The sequence below is a fragment of the Macaca thibetana genome, chromosome X (assembly GCF_024542745.1).
Source record: "Macaca thibetana thibetana isolate TM-01 chromosome X, ASM2454274v1, whole genome shotgun sequence".
Classification (NCBI taxonomy): Eukaryota; Metazoa; Chordata; class Mammalia; order Primates; family Cercopithecidae; genus Macaca; species Macaca thibetana.
The window spans coordinates 124,117,421-124,132,732 of record NC_065598.1 but is presented as its reverse complement, the minus strand read 5'-3'; positions in this window follow the sequence as shown (position 1 = coordinate 124,132,732).

The following is a 15,312-nucleotide window of genomic DNA, read 5'->3' as shown; positions in this document are numbered from 1 at the left end:
GACTTTGTCATAAATGAGACAGAGCTGAGGTTTCCCTTTTGGACTCTGTATGTAAAAGGTTTCACAAGCAAATTAATCATGTTATTAAGATTTTACAGATTCTTAGCCTAGTTGAAGAAATGAGTTTTAGTTTCTATTAGCCCCACTGGTACAATCAACTAATGTACCAATCACAAACTACATAACTTCACAGTGGGATCCTTTACTTTTTACCTGTAGGCTCTTTACTTGGCAGTATCTTTTTAGCCCTTAGTTCCATTACTAGGCTTTGGAATTGAGAAATGGATATTCAGACATGCCATTAATGTATACTGACCCCTCTCTTTCCTTACTGTCGACTAGATATAAGGGTTTATGGTATTATCTGCACAATGTGTCCGGATAAGTTGTTATTGCACATGGCTGCATTTGATTTTGTAGGTATTCCACATTTTTCGGCTTCCTATTCCCTCAGTGAGACCTTTAGCATGGCAATTCAAGAATGAAAATATTCTCAACAGAGCTAGGACTAGGGTGAGGCAACCCAAGCCCCTAGGGAGCAAAATTTAAGGAGGCACTAACTTGCATATGCATGCCCTGGAAATGAGCACCTTCTTAAATGTTGCGCCCTAGGCACCTAGCTTGCCATATTCTAGTCCGGGTCCTGAGTTCCAAATCAGAGAGCTCAAAGTACTAGTTGCTGAGATCATTTGGATGATTGAGTCAACCCCAGTCCTTTACCCCAACTTGTAGGCATGTGTATGCGTGACTGCAGAGATCCTACAAATGTACATATGAGACAATAAAAATGGAATTCTGCAATCATGATTTTATCACATGAAGGTAAGACTGACATTCAATGTTTATTTGCCCTCTGTGCTGCAGTAAAACAGTCTTGACATAGATTTTTTAATGAGCATGCATTAATTATTGTCTTTGAGAATCTCCTTGAATTTAACTCTTGCTGTTGCTCCATGGTCTCAAAGTCCCCTGATTTTTCAGACCACCAATGGCACATCTAAATGTAGACAAATGCATCACTCTTATCCAAGTGCCTAACTATACCCACTTGCAAGGCATATGTGAATGCCACCTAATTAGTTGTGAAGTGCATTTTGGCATATGTCGGAAGTTAAAGCCACTTCCTTAGAGGAACTCAAACTCCGAATTTATCTTTATTAAGGCCTTGTCCAAATGATAAATATACACTGCCTCCTTGCTATCTACTGCTTGGAAATAAATCACTTTAGGATTGATTTGCTAACGGCTTTCTTCACTCTAAGGGTCCTCCTGCCCGAGAGGTCATACTGTCCTTCTTCACAAACAAACATTGATAACCAAACAGAAGACACCACACTGACCATACAGTGAATGAAGAAGGAAGTCTGGAGCGAGGGGAAGCATGATCCTTTGCACAGCCTAGAAAAAACGAACCTTACCAAAGTGCAATATTATATTCTGGACAAAAGCCCCCAAACCACTTTTTAAGAATGAGTGAACAAATGGGATATATTCATCTTCTTTTTCAGCAAAGTGCCATGAACGTTGGTACTTTAGTCAGGAATTACAAACCCCTCCAGGAGTCTGCCAAGTAATAGAAATCAGTGAAACTGGCTGGGTATGAGACAATCAGGAGTGGTAGGGTCTCCAGGGAAACAGAGAATGCACTTATCATCCACTGCAGCTGCTTTTTGTGACATGGGAATATGGGCCAAATCTTGTTAGATCTTCTGATTCTTCAAGAGAAGCAGGTAACTTGATTTTTTTAATAACATGATGGCTCCCATTTTTTAACTGTTGGGAAGTTAGCTTAAGAACATTTTAAGGTCACTGCGTGGGATAAATAAAATATCCCTAAAGGACAGAGTTGCCTCACTAAGTCTTGAAACCTGACTCCTTTCCAGCTGTGATTCCTTGCTCAGGACCATAACTCTGGATTCACATGGTGACTTTCAATGGCTCAGCCAATCATGCTAAAGTTGTATATTCTTAAGATGCCAAGATATTAAATTGTATTTTAGACAGTTAAGTTTACAATTATCTTTGTCTCACTGCACATGGGTGGCACCACCTGCCTGCAGGCTTAGCTCACTCTCTACATTATCGGCATAACACAACAGTGGACGCTTGATTTTCATTAGCCAGATGTAACTGATTGTCCTACCTTCACCTTTAGAGCGAGGCCACAGGGGCCCCATGGAACCACCTGCTTCTTGAGGAAGAAGTACGTACATGGAAATAGTGCTGTCTTAACCTGCTTGGCTTTCTTACATTTTTAATATCTTGTTTGTCTCAACTGCTTATTCCATGGTCATTGTCACTTCTGTTTGCCTGTTTCTGAATCTGTCAGTTGTTGACTAATAGAGGTAGAACTTGAATCCAGGTGTCCATTTCTTGAGGGAATTTGTTCTGCAAATTTATTCTCTGCAGGTTGAACTGAGATGTCTTTGATTTGCCCTGTGTCATATATATTTTAAATTAGCTTGACGTTTTCCTGCTCTTGTGATCTATGATGTGAAATTACTTCATGGCCTGTGGAAATTCAAACACATTCCAAAAACTTCTGTTAACTTCCAGAGGAGCCTCATACTTCCTGGGCACTCATGCTGTCCGTGTCCCACACTATATTTGTGTGAAACATAGCCTTTGTCTCTCTGTCTGATTCTCTCTCTCGTTCATTCTTTCTTTTTCTCTCTCTCTCACTCCTACTTCTGCTCTCACTCGAAATCCATCCATAAGCTCAGTAGACTTTCCCCAGTCACATTACCCCTCCCCTTGCCACCAGGCTTCATGCATCTCACTCTGACTGTACCCTTCCCATCACAGCTCTTCACCCCCTGCCTCTCAGCTTGCCCTGAGAATGCTAACTTCTTTTCCTTCTACAGTGATAGAGCAGCCTCCTTACTTTTATGTGGCCTTGCTGCCACTTAACACTAAGGTCATTGGAGTTGGGGGATGACCTTTTTGAACCTGTAAAAATAAACTCGGATTCTTTTTGTTAATTAACAAATGAACATAGAGCCAAAAAGCCTTGCTCTCTAGTATCTTAGGCTGGGTCTACTTCTGAGCCAAGGCCTGATGCTGATGCCTTTATGAATATCCCTGCTCTACCTTGAGACTATCAAAATGCTGCTTCATTTAAATTTTACCTCCCCTCTTCTGTTCTTCCCAATCTCAAATAACCTTATCACTTCATTTGTTTTGTGAGTTGCCCCACGTTTCCTTTGATGTGCGGTCTCCCTTGCTTTAGGAAGTTAATAAACTTAACTTTGTGAGACTATAGGGGTGTCCCTGTTGGTTATCATCAGAGGGGCTTTACTACCTTCTGCTGCAAGCATTTATTAAAGTATTTGTCCCAATATATGCAGTTTTCCCCTTAAAAGGATTTATCTTTCATTACAATGTAACTTCCGTGAAGACAGGGGATTTAATCTGTTTTCTTCACTATTCTAAAACAATGCTTGGGTCATGTTGAAAGAATGAACGAATAAATTCTGTTAATAGCCCTTAAATTAATACAATGATCTCCACATCCTTATAAGAGTATGGTACCTCATTTCAGCTTCTGCTGAACTGTGCCTTTGGTTCTGAAATAAGAAAGACTCGGATAGACCCTGTCTTAGTCCCTTCAGGTTAATATAACAAGATATCACACACTGGGTAACTTATAAAGAACAGACATTTATTTCTCACGGTTCGGGACATTGAAAAGTCCAAGGCCAAGATGCTGACAGGTTCTGTGTCTAATGAGGGCCTGTTTTCTGGTTTTTGATGGTGCCTTTTTCAGTGTCCTCATATGGTAGGAAAAGGGCAAACAAGCTCCCGTGGGCCTCTATTATAAAGGCGCCAATCCTAATCATGAGAAATCCATTCATACAACTTTATCACCTCCCAAAGGTCCCATCTGTTAATATCAACACCTTAGGGATTAGAGTTCAACATATGAATTTTGGGGGAATATAAATATTCAACCATAGTAGACCCCCATTCCAACATTTAGCTGTATAATTTGGGATAAATTATTTAATCTCTTTATACCTCTATCTTTTTAGCTGTGAAGTGGGGATGATGCTACGTATTGTATTTGGTTGGGAAGATTAATTGAAGTGATTTATATGAAAAGTTTATTGTGGAGTATGACACATGGTAAATGTTCAGTAAACATCAGCTAGTATTTTTCATTATAACTCTCCCTGGCCTTAATTTTTCCAGATTCCAGGCACTTGCACATCACTGTGCCCCTGCTTCTATTCAGCACTGCATTTCATTTTGCCTCATGATATGGTAAGGTATGTATGTCTTCTTTGTTTAGTTGTAAACTCTTTGAGGGCAAGGTCCATGTCTTACTTACCCGTGTATCACTGTAGATAAATACATCTATGTATCACTGGCACATAGTAGTCACTCTAAATATCTGTGGTTGAAAAGTCTGCCTGGAAAAGAAGATGACAGTAAGAGTGCAGAGCTGAGCCTGATTGGTAAATGTAGTGACTGCAGTGACTGTTAGCTGATTATGATAGAGCATTAATAGCTTCTTTTCTGAGTGGTTTTATTTTTTATTTTTATTTATTTATTATTATTTTTGAGATGGAGTCTTTCTCTGTTGCCCAGGCTGGAGTACAGTGGCATGATCTCTGCTCACTGCAACCTCCACCTCCCGGGTTCAAGCAATTCTTTTGCCTCAGCCTCCCGAGTAGCTGGGACTACAGGCATGCGCCACCACATCTGGCTGATTTTATATATATATATATATTTTTTTTATTAGAGACAGGGTTTTGCCATATTGGCCAGGCTGGTCTCAAACTCCTGACCTCAGGTGATCTGCCCACCTCGGCCTCCCAAAGTGCTGGGATTTCAGGCTTGAGCCACTGCGTCCGATCTTGAGTGGTTTTAGAATATAACAACTAAATAGGAGGAGCAGGCGCAATGAAGGAGCTTTTTTGAGTGTCGTCTGCTCCTGCTGAGTGGTATTTGAATGACCCAGGGAAAATGAGAAGGGCCAAGGAAGTGGGTATGGACCAACTTGGTCATTTAATTCCTCTAATTCTCAAGAATTGCCACTCCAGTCTAGCCTAGCAATTTGGAGCAGTGGGTAAATTATTTGTAGCTAATCTGTAAGCAGAGATCATTGTGCTGACCTGTACTGGGGTTTTGCTCTCCTGGCTACCAGGTGGGGACCTGTGACTGCTTTGTCTTTTAGTTGCTCTAGAGACTGGAAATAAAGGCATAAAATGCCCTATGTTCACTTAGGGGGGCTTAACTCTGTGAGTGGCTCTCTACTTGTGAAAGTATTTATGACAATTGCTCTCCTGCTGCACGTGCGCGTGTGCGCGCGCACACACACACACACACACACACACACACACACACACACACACTGCATGGCCCAGAATAAAGAACAAGTCTTAAAACCTAGGAGAAGGTAAGAGGGCAAGGTTTTCTCAACATCCCTTTCCTGCACATCCTGCACAAATTCACACCTTTTGGCTTTTCGCTCATTTCCCAGTGTCCCAACCCCACTTGCCCTCTTTAGTATTCTCCAAGGGGTTACATTTGATGATCACTAAGATCCTCGAGCCTGTGGTGTGCTGGTAAATTGGCTCTCTAGGGGAAAAAAGCCCTGATTTGTACCTTTGTAGTGTTTCCTGATTCCCTTCCTCCTTCTTTTCCCCCTCCCTGCCTCCATTTCTCCCCACCCTTTTCTCTTTTTCCTGCATTCCAGGCATAATTAGTCCCACCCCTCCAGTTCATTCTGCCTAGTTTTTCTTGTTTTCATCTTAGTACACATAACTTGAATTTCTCAGCTGTGTGTGGCAAAAGTATATACCATGTTATTTTAAAAAAATTTTTTCTTGATCTGTATAGGTAATTGAAATGATTAGTGGTAGCAGTTTTTATCCAATCATTGCTTTAAACCACACTCATGACATCCACAACGTAAGTAGGATGTTTTTGTCATTTTCTTGGAAATCATAGCCAGATAAATCAGGCAAGAGAAAGAAATAAAGGGCATTCAAATTGGAAAGGAAGAATTCAAATTATCTTTTTCACAGATGACATGATCTTATATTTAGAAAACCCTAAAGATTCCATCAAAAACACTGTTAAAATTGATAAATGAATTCAGTAAAGTTGGAGAATACCAAATCAATGTAGAAAAATCAGTAGTATTTATATATGCCAACAGTGAACAATTTGAAAAAGAAATCAAGAAATCAATACCATTTACAATAGCTACAAAAAATATAAAGTACCTAGGAAAATTTAACAAAAGAAGTGAAAGATCCCTGCAAGGTAAACTATAAAACACTGAAGAAAGAAATTGAAGAGGATATAAAAAATGGAAAGATATTCTATGGTCAAGGATTGGAAGAATTAATATTATGAAAATGACAATACTACCCAAAGTGATCTACAGATTCAATGCCATCCCTATCAAAATACCAATGACATTCTTCACAGAAATAGAAAAAGCAATTTTAAAATGTATATGGAAGCACAAAAGATCCTGAATAGCCAAAGCAATCCTGTCCAAAAATCTGGAGGTATCATACTACCTGACTTTAATAGACCTTATTTTTTACGGTAGTTTTAGGTTCACAACAAAAGTGAGAGAAAGGTACAGAGATATTCCATATACTCCCTGCCCCCACATGTGTTGAGCCTCTCCATTATCAACATCTTCCATCTTCCAACATCTTACATTTGTTCAACTGATGAACCTACATTGACACATCATTATCACCAAAAACTCATAGTTTACATTAGGGTTCATTCTTGGTATTGTATATTTTATGGGTTTTGATAGATGCTTAATCATGTATATCCACTACTATAGTATCATAGAGAGTAGTTTTATTTCCCTTAAAAATCCTCTGTGCCCCACCTATTCATCCCTTCCCCCACTCCCTGGCAACCACTGATCTTTTTACTGTCTCCATGGTTTTGCCTTTTCTAGAATGTTATATAATTGGTATCATATAATATGTGGCCTTTTCAGATTGGCTTATTTCACTTAGTAATGTGCATTTAAGTTTACTCCATATCTTTTAATTGCTTGATAGCTCATTTCTTTTTAGCACTGAATAATATTCAATTGTTTAGATGTACCACAGTTTATCCATTCACCTACTGAAGGACATCTTGATTGCTTCCAAGTTTTGGCAATTATAAATAAAGCTGCTATAAACATTCATGCTCAGCTGTCTGTGGATATAAGTTTTCAACTTCATTGGGTAAATACCAAGGAGTGCAATTGCTGTATCTTATGGCAAGAGTATGTTTAGTTTTGTAAGAAACTGCCACACTGTGTTCCGAAGTGTCTGTACCATTTCGCTTTTCCATCAGCAATGAATGAGAGTTCCTATTGCTCCACATCCTTGCCAGCATTTGGTGTTGGGTTTTGGATTTTGGACATTCTAATAGATGTGTAGTATCTCATTTTTGTTTTAATTTGCATTTCCCTGGTGACATATGACATGGAACATTTTTTTCATATGCCTATTTGCTATCTGTATATCTTCTTTGGTGACATGTCTATTCAGGTATTTGGACCATATTTTAATTGGGTGGTTTCCTTACTGTTGAATTTTAAGAGTATTTTTTACATTTTGGATAATAATCCTTTATCAGATACGTTCTTTGCAAATTTTTTTTATGTCTTTTTAAAAAAAATATATAAAGTAGGTTTTCAGGTTTCTTTTTTTTTTTTCATTTTTCGGTGGAAGAAAGGTCTATATTTCAATGATACGGGGCTTACATTGTACTTCACATTTTCCTTTTATCCTCTCTCCCTTCCCCCATCTTGTTAAGCAGCACAATTCTTTTCTGAGCTAATGCATCTCTTGGCTTATTCTGACAATAGCAGCAAAGAACAGATGAGTCCAGCTACTGTTAGTCTATTTCCCTTCCTTCAAGGCATAAAGGAGTATGCCCTATTTTCTGCCTTTCAAGTTTTGTCGGCTGACACACTTTGTATAATAGTTGCATAAGATGAGTTGCTATCTGTCCAGGATTCAACGCAGTTTGGCATTATCCATGACTTGATGCCAAAGAAGAATTCACCTATGTAATTTTTTTCTATCATCTCATTGCCCTAAAATAAATGATTTGATGGTGAAATAAAATGTGTTCTAGGAGAAGCTGAGGAAGATATGCAAAGTGCATAAGAGAAAAAAGGTTCTCTGTGTTTTCAATAAATGACCATTCATGATAATGAGGATACAAGAGCACTTGAACATAACAGAGACCAAAATGTTTTTATATATAAAAACTAAGAAGCCCAGAATCAGTGTCATATTTTGAAAAGTATTATGTTATGGTAGATGCAAAACTACCTGGTAATATCTATACTTCCACTTAAAATTCAACTTCTGCTTGGTTCATCTGATTCTTTCAAGGTCTTAAATGTTAAATGAAGGGGTAAAATAGGAAGGTATTTAAGTAATTAGTAGGCTTCCTGGGTCTTGATAACTTCAGTGCTTCTAGGAGCTGCCCAGCTGGCCACCAGTCTCTGTGGAATCCAGGGGCCTCTTCCCAATATGGATTTGACCAGCACTTTAATTGGTGAGTTTCCATTAGCATCTTAGCACTACTCTTTAATACAAATGCCTTATTTTCCATGGTTTATGAAAGTTTAAGTGATAACCATGATTGCAGGAACAGATTGTTGAGGAGCTGTTTTTCAGTGAAAAGTCGGGTCAGGAGATTGATGGAGGCTTTGAAATTAGATCCTTGGATTGAAAAATAAAGTTGGCGGTCATGAGTCCCATCAGTGGCTTCTCTATTAAAAGTCTCTTTTTAATTGCGATAAAAATATTTTACTTGAGATCTACCATCTTAACAAATTTTAGGTTCACAATACAGTATTGTTAAGTATAGCAATATTGTACAATTATAGTAATTAGTTAAGTAATACAATATTGTACAGCATAGTTTTAGAACTTATTCATCTTACGTAACTGAAACTTTATACCAAATGAACATCAACCTCCCATTTCCCCCTTCCCCTAGCCTCTGGCAACCACCGTTTTATTCTGTTTTTCCATGAGTTTGACTGTTTTGGATACCTCAGGTAAGTGGAATCATGCAGTATTTGTCTTTATGACTGGCTTATCTCACTTAGTGTAATGTCCTTCAGGTTCATCTGTGTTGTCTCAAATAGCAGGATTTCCTTCTTTTTTAAGGCTGAATAATACTCCATTTTATTTATATACTACATTTTACTTATCCATGTAGCCATACATGGACACTTATATTGTTTCCAGATCTTGCCTATTGTGAATAATGCTTCAATGAACATGGGAGTGCAGGCTATTTCTTTGATATCCTGATTTTAGTTCCTTTGAATGTATACCCAGAAGTGGAATTGCTGAATCATGTAGTAGTCCAATTTTTAGTTTTTTGAGGTACTGCCATACTGTTCTCTGCAGTGGTTACATCAATTTACATTCCCATCAACAGGGTATAAGGGTTCCAATTTCTCTTCATCATTACTGACACTCTTTTTGTCTTTCTGATAATAGCCATCTTAACAGTTGTGACGTAGCCTTATTGCGGTTTTGATTTGTGTTTCCTTGATGATTGGTGATGTTCAGCATCTTTTCATATACCTGTTGGTCATTTTAATGTCTTCTTTGTAGAAATGTCTATTCAATTCCTTTGCCTTTTTTTTTTTTTTTTTTTTTTTTTGACAGAGTCTTGCTCTGTCACCCAGGCTGGAGTGCAGTGGCACGATCTCAGCTCATTGCAACCTCTCCCTCCTGGGTTCAAGCAATTCTCCTGCGTCAGCCTCCTGAGTAGCTGGGATTACAGGCATCTGCCACCACGCCTGGCTAATTTTTGTATTTTTAGTAGAGAGGGGGGTTTCTCCATGTTGGCCAGGCTGATCTTGAACTCCTGACCTCAAATGATTCACCTGCCTCGGCCTCCCAAAGTGCTGGGATTACAAGCGTGAGCCACCACGCCCGGCCCCTTTGCCCATTCTTAAGTTGGGTTATTTGGTTTCTTTTGCTATTGAATTCTAAGGGTTCTTTGTATATTTTGGTTATTACTTCTGTGATGTAAATACTCCCATCAAGGCCAATTTCAAGCTACCAGCTTGAGGCCACTGAATTCTGTGTTCAGAAGAGATGTGCACAATTGGCTCTTGTAAAACAATTTGTCAGTTTGTGCTAGCTCCAGCATCCTATTGCTTTAAGCTCTGACTTTTTTTTTTTTTTTTTTACTTTTGTTCCTGATCCTTTTTCTTTCCATTTCCCATTATAACACACATACAATAATAGTTAACATACCCAAATTAAACTACAAAGCTTCTTCTTAATAACCAAACATGGCAAAAAAGGTTAAAGTGTTTCTTGCACACTTAACATATACACTATGAAATCAAGGTTGTGTCAAGGATGTGTGCTAGCTGCTAATTTTTAGTACAGTAAGTCCTCAATGTCATCGACAGGTTCTTGGATATTGCAACTTTAAGTTACATGACGTATAAAAACAACAATTTTTTTTTCTCATCAAGGATGTTAAATGAAAACTTAATGTAGTAATTAGGGAAGGAACAGCAAGAAAGACTATGTTTTGTGGTTCTGTAATACTCTCTGAATTGACAAGAGCCTCTCTGAAAGTCAAGCTTCAGTTCTGATGATAGTAGGTCCCCTGAGACACCTTTTATAACAGACAGTCCTCTCTTCATCAGCTATGGCAAAGTCAACAGGGAGCAGTAGTATCAAAATGTAAACAAGTACTCCATTATACTCATTTTATTTATTGATTTACTTTTTAAAAAATGGAGTCTGTCTGTTGCCTAGGCTGTAGTGCAGTGGTGCAATCAGAGTCCCACTGCAGCCTCAACCTCCTGGCCTCAAGCGATCTTCCTGTCTCAGCCTTCTGAGTAGCTAGGACTACAGGTGCATGCCCCCATGCCCAGCTAATTTTTATACATACATACATATATATATATATATATATATATTTTTTTTTTTTTTTTTGAGACAGAGATTTGCTCTTATTGCCCAGGCTGGAGTGCAATGACGTGATTCCGGCTCACTGCACCTCTGCCTCTAATATTCAAGGAATTATCCTGACTCAGCCTCCTGAGCAGCTGGGATTACAGGTGTGTGTCACCACGCCTGGCTAAATTTTGTATTTTTTTTTTTAGTTAGTAGAGATGAGGTTTCACTGTGTTGGCCAGGCTGCTCTAGAATTCCTGACCTCAGGTGATCCTGCAGAGACAGGGTCTCTCTAGGTTGCCCAGGCTGGTTTCAAACTCCTGGCCTCAAGCTATCCTCCCTCCTAGGCCTCCCAACATGCTGGAATTACAGGCATGAGCCACCATGTCCAGCTCATTATTTACTTTTGTATTTCAGCTTTTTTTCATGTCCTCAGATGTGCTAAACAATGCTTCTTCCTAATTTAATACATCAATTTTTGCTGCCATTGGAAGCTTCTGCAAATTGAATGTGTTTACTCTAGCTTGGAAGACATGGATGAGTGAAAAGAGTTATGCTTTCTTGCAAATAGTCTAGGAGTGGGAAACAGAGAGACAGCTAGAGCTAAGTTTGGCCCAAACTGCTTAACATGTGTGAGATTTGGTCTTAATTCCTTCAGTTTCCCTAGGTATTACATGCTCATTCCTCAGCCTCTGCCCAGCTGCCTCACATAGTCCATCCTTTCTTGACTTTGTTTCTCAGGCTAGATCCCAACAAATCTCACCTGGAGAAACTTGGAAAAATCTAAGCAATAAACTAGGAGTCTAGTGACTGCTGATATATATTTATATATATTATATAGTCTCCCTCAGAACAAAGGGACAAGGAACCTGTGGTGTGCTGGTAAACCGTGAACAACCAACTTTCCAGAACAAAAAAATCTGTGTGTGTGCATGTGTGTGTGTGCATGCAGATTTTTACATTGTATTGATATAAAGGATGAGTAGTACACAATTAAAAAATAGTATACATTACTCCTTATTTTAAATTCCACAAACCAGTTTATTCTTACAGAATGCTTTTGTTAATTTTTACAAGTTCTTTTATCCATAGTCAATCTGTGGTTGTGATTGATGAATGAATGTAGTCCCTACATAAACGTGGCTGATATACTCATTTATGTTAATGAGTAATGAAAGTGAAACAACAAAGATGCATGTCAGAACTTCACTTATTCATCAGTGATGTGGGGAATTCCTTTGTTGAATCAAATAATAGGTTTTGAAGATTGGAAGAACATGTTCTTTTTTTGGTTAGTCAAAATGTGATGCCTATAGATATAACAGTTTTAAGTTTAATCTGCAGTATTAATGCTTTCTCCATCACTTTTTAAAGTTTGGACTATCAGCAAAACAATAAATCAAGCCTTGATCTTAAGCATTTCACAATTTTCGTACTGTAAATAATCCCTACCATGGCTGATGTCAAGCTACAATTGTGATGTCAGTGGGTAAAGAGTGGGAGGAGATGCACAGAAGCACGCCATTATAGGGTGTTTCCACCATACAGATACTATAGATATAAATAACCGCATGGGCATAGATAAACAAAATGTAATTCAAGAATTAGAAGGTGATGTGTTTTGACTATTACTTTTGGTTTTAATATAATTTCATTGTAGGTAGACATAATTGAATTTTTAATAATGGCTGTGTTTAAAAACCAGCTTACAGAATTTTTGAAGATATAACAACTGGCTCTTGTGAGCTAGAATATATCAACTCCCAGCACACTGGCAAGCAACCAAACTTGTGAAGGACCTATTACGGGCTAGACATTGCATGTGTAACCTGTAAGATTCCTTAGCTCTCAACAGTCTTAATAATAATAGTATATAATCCAATGTTATTGGCTCTTGCTCCATCTGCTTCTTGCAGCATCCCAGTACTGTGTTGTGTGTCTCAAACTCTTGACAGTCTCTAGTGGGTATCCCCTATGTGATCATGAACATATTTGCTTGCCATGTGCTGTTGGTGCTTTGTTAGACATTAACCACACATTCATCTGGAACTACTGTCTCCCATTGAGGCACTGTTGTTTCTTGGGTGCTGCTGCTACTCTGCTGGAATCTGATTTCTCCTTCTCACCCTGTTGCCTTTCTGCTGAGAGCTGACAACAAAGCACAGGTGTGTTCATGGCCCCAGAACACCTGGATAATTTTTCTCAAAGTAGGAAAAGCATACATCTTTTTCATTTGAATTACATTTTATTGGAAAGTGTCTGAAAGCAGGACTGCTGATAACCTTACAATATTTTTGAATAATCGTTTTACTTTAGAGTAGTTATCTTTTTAGATTTACAGAAAAGTTAAGATTTACTTCAGGGAATTGCCACATGCCTCATACTCAGTATGAGGCATGTGGCAACTCATGTTTAAAGATTGGGTAGTATCTTGAGGGTAGAATATCTATATAAATTTTTTGGAATCTTCTGCGTGGGAGATTTGTCTGTTTCCTCCCATTTATTTATTCAATAATTTATATCAGTATAGATTCATGGATATTTACTTTGAACTTCAAGTTATACTCTAATGTAGTCGATCCTTATTATTCATGGGTTTCCTATTTGTGAATTTGCCTTCTTACTAAAATTTATTTGTAAACTGCAAATCAATACTTATGGTGACTTCATGTTCATTTGCAGACATGTGCAGAGTGACAAAACTTTGAATAGTCTGATGTACACCTTCTCAGTTGAGGTGGAACAAGGTGATGTTCTACCTTCTTGTTTGCAGTTCTCATCCTGTAAACAAGTATTCTTTTTTCGTGTATTGATTTTCATGTTTTTCCAATTTTTGTACTTTTTGTTGGTAAATCTATGTTAAGGTAAACATGAATTTAAACTGATGTTTCCAGCTCTATTCTAGCCTCTCCACTTGCTCATCTGTGACCGTCCATTTCAACAGCAAGAAACTTGGCTCTTACCATCTGCTATTCATTTACTTAATTGTTCAATTCTAGTATACTGTACATGTACAGCAGTATCAGAATTGTTAACCCATACCCCATGGGAAACAACTAATAGAGTATGGTGCTTCTGTGCAGTTCCTTTTGCCTTAACTCTTACAGTCCCCACTCACCTCCAAAGTTACTTATCTCAGCACCCTTTTCCCCTTCACAGCTTTCACTAATACTCTTGAACATCCTTGACTGTTCCATTACTCCCTATTCTGTCATAGGCCATGTGGGATTGGGCTAGGAAATAGAGCCAAATGGCAGATACTTCACAGTGCTTAGGATCCCTGATGACTTAAGCTGTTTTAACACTCCCATTCCATCCCTTGATCAAGGTCAATATACCTTATTCCTTCCCTTACCATGATTCTCCTCCAGGAGACTTCCCAGACCACACAAAAATAGGCTCTTTAGGAATTTTTAAAGTTCGTACCAGATTTACCCAAATATGTCTGAGTCCTAATTAGAAATAAGCTTGGCCCCTGCTCTATACATTCCATCTCATTTAATTTTATTTAATTATCTTAGAAATAATTCCTAAAATGTATTAAGTGCTTACTATTGTCAGGCATGTTTCCTAAGTATAAGTGTTAAATTGACTAGGTCTCAAAATCTAATGAGGTAGGGTCTACTGGTATTCTGCTTTTTTTTTTTTTTTTTTTTAAATGTTTTATTTTTGAAACAGAGTCTCACTTAGTCACCCAGGCTGGAGTGCAATGGCACGATCTTGGCTTACTGCAACCTCCACCTCCTGGGCTCAAGTAATTCTCCTGCCTCAGTCTTCTAATTAGCTAGGATTACAGGCGCATGCCACCATACCCAGCTAATTTGTATATGTTTTTAGTAGAGACAGGATTTCGTTTTTTGGCCAGGCTGGTCTTGAACTCCTGACCTCAAGTGATCCGCCCACCTCAGCCTCCCAAAGTGCTGGGATTACAAACGTGAACCACTGTGCCCAGCCTATTCTGCCATTTTACAAATGGAAAATAGAGACCCAGAGAGGCACTTCTCCCATCCTTATCCATTTTTGACATACAAACATATTTCAATTCAATAAACCTGTACTGGGGCCAGGTGCAGTGGTTCATGCCTGCACTCCTAGCACTTTGGGAGGCCAAGGTAAGAGGACTGCTTGAGGCCAGGGGTTCCAGACCAGCCTAGGCAATATAGCAAGACCTTGTCTCTAAAAAACAAACAAAAAGAAAACAACAACAACAAAAGCCTGTATCGAACACTTACTTTCTGCAGGCATTGTGCTAGACACTGGTGAAAAAAAGGGAAATGAATAAGAAATGGTTCCACAACTCAAGGAGATTTCAATATGTATCAAAATATAATTTCAAATAATATGGAAAGGGAATAAATTGCTTTGTACCTGCCTGGTGTATTAG